Below are 2,414 nucleotides of genomic sequence, written 5' to 3'. Positions count from 1 at the left end.
AGAGAGAGAGAGAGAGAGAGAGAGAGAGAGAGAGAGAGAGAGAACCAGGTCTTCATGTTTTTTGCATTGATCCTAGCCAGTCTAAGACCCTTTCCCAGTCCAAAGGCAGCACATGCTTAGTGAAGGCCACAGACTCTGTCGTGAGACCCTCAGGGGTCTCGACTGCCACGGACTAGTCTTCTGACGCTGGGCAGATCCCTCAGCACTTCAGCTCCCTCGTCTGTAACAGGAGGGAAAGAACAGCGCCGGCTTCGCAGAACTGTTTGCGCAGGTGGTGCTGAGAAAGCCCCTCGCGGGCTTTTATCCCAGCTTGGTAAGATCACAGTTCCCTCTGAGTTCGTTTTCCAGCCCTGAGATTGAGGAGACCCCAAACGGACCCCAGTCTGTGGCCCTCCACTTCTCTGGGGGCCAGGAAAGAGGATGCAGCAGTGCCTTATCCAGGTTGGTCCCTTGAACCCCGGGGGAGACACTGTGGTAAGAATCTATAGCACCCAGGTTGGGGAGGAATCCTTCAGTGCCGGTGCAGACTCTAAAGGAGCAAAGATCCGGCTCAAGACCATGCAGCAAGTTAAAGCAGAGCCAGGAAATTCAGCCAGGTCTTTGGCTTTTCCAGGACTAGAAGTTGCCTGTTTATTTTCTAATTGGTGGTCTAAGAGAATGGTCATGCCAAGAGCAGCAATACGTGTGTTCAGAACAATCAGAACAGTCCTTGGAACAAATCATGGTGCTCTATTTTTTTAAAGTATATAATCATTTAAGTTATTTATTTATATTTATTTATTTACTGTCTTTTCTTTTTTTCTTTTTTTTTTAATGCAGAAAAGGTTTATTTAGCACATAGTTTGTAGAGGTTTCAGTCCGTAATTAGCTAGCTTCAAATTTTACTGTCTTTTCTGAGGCAGGGTTTCATTATGCAGGTCAGGCTGGCCTTGAACTCCCAATGATTGTCCTGCTTCAGCCTCCCAAGGGCTAGGATGACAGGTGCGCTGCACCACCTCGCGCCTAAGCTTCTCTTTATTACTCCGTAAAACTCTTCTGTCTCCTGCCCTGTCCTTCGCTGAAGGAGGGGAAGCCATCCCAAAACTAGTGGTTTCTTCTGCACCCCCGAGGGACAGCTTTAAAACTACTTACTCAGTTCATTCCCCGAGTGGCTTCCAAAGACCTTTCCAACTTTAGGGGAAGAGGAGAAAACCAGCCCCAGAGATTGTCCTCCGGGAGCCTGCAGGAGGGGCACTAGCCCTGGCTGTCACCTGAAAGGGACCGCGCCCCACGCCCACCCTTTGCGGGAGGCGTGCCGGGGAGCTCACGGCTGCTCAGGCACACGCGAGGCAGACGCACCGCTTTTCTTTTGGGGAAGAGGTTGATATTTTAAAAGACATTGACAAAACCATCGCAGGAAATGTGCTCTCTGCTGAGGTTTCCCCTCCACCTTCTTCTTATTAAAGACGTTTCCTATTTGAATGAGCCTGGGATGGCGTCAGGCCCCTCTTTCAGGTAACCCGTAGGTAATCTTGCCCAGGGGGCTCGAAGTCTCAGTGACCCCTGCAGAGCGGTGGCAGTGACTCCCACTGGGCAGCGCTGTCCGGTGCCCCCAGACGCGTGGTGGATACCGAGAAAGTGGCGAGCATTAATATCCTTTAAGGACGCAGGAGGGGGTCGCTGTCGTTGCACGGCCCTGTCACAGTACAGCTCGCGTGTATTGCTACGTTAAGGTCTGTTGTGTATGTTTCGGACCCGAAATAGACCAACTTCGGCAAACACTCTTTCTTATTTCTGAGGTCTCTCGATATTTAGGGCGGTGCAGAGGGAAGCCAAGCAAGACAGGAAAAGTGCCAAACTTCGGACGCTGCTTAGGCCCCAGCACTGTTTATTTCATCTCCCAGCACTAAGTTTCCTTTATACCAAACAAAACTCAGAACCTAACGGCAGTGTTCATTTTTAGTGCAGTTGTGGGAGGAAAAATATGGAACGCTTCACGAATTTGCGTGTCATCCTTGCGCAGGGGCCATGCTAATCTTCTCTGTATCGTTCCAATTTTAGTATATGTGCTGCCGAAGCGAGCACGATCTTCTGGTTTTCTAAGGAACTATATAAAAGCAAGAGTATAAAATCTTTTACAGTTATGGTGAGTAGTTTCTCTACCGTTTAGTGACAAACTGTTCTAAAACCTATCATGTTTCTCTGGATCTCATACTTGTATTTGGTCCTTGCGTCTTTGTAGTTAAGGCTAAATTAAATCTAATTTTCAGCCTAACTTCAGCGCACCTTGTATGCAAATGAAGGGACCATGGGAAATCGGCCCTCTTTCCGCCCGACCTCTGCGCGCCTCGCGGCGGGCGCCGGCAGTCACGCTCGGTCACGTGGTACGCGTCGTGCGCGCGCTGGTTCCGCGCCGGCGCTTGAGTGCTGAGGAG

General features: G+C 50.0%; 1 non-coding gene across 1 annotated transcript; it reads right to left on the bottom strand.

The window, feature by feature from the left end:
- Positions 1-1,957: 1,957 nt before the first annotated feature.
- LOC111816094 lies at positions 1,958-2,064 on the bottom strand. The gene has a single exon (XR_002820602.1). It is a non-coding gene; the product is annotated as a U6 spliceosomal RNA (small nuclear RNA).
- Between the last annotated feature and the right edge of the window lie 350 nt (positions 2,065-2,414).

Source organism: Octodon degus, unplaced genomic scaffold (genome assembly GCF_000260255.1).
Source record: "Octodon degus isolate 3935 unplaced genomic scaffold, OctDeg1.0 scaffold00026, whole genome shotgun sequence".
Taxonomy (NCBI): Eukaryota; Metazoa; Chordata; class Mammalia; order Rodentia; family Octodontidae; genus Octodon; species Octodon degus.
The sequence above is the reverse complement of the archived record's forward strand: the minus strand, read 5'-3'. Positions and strand labels throughout refer to the sequence as shown.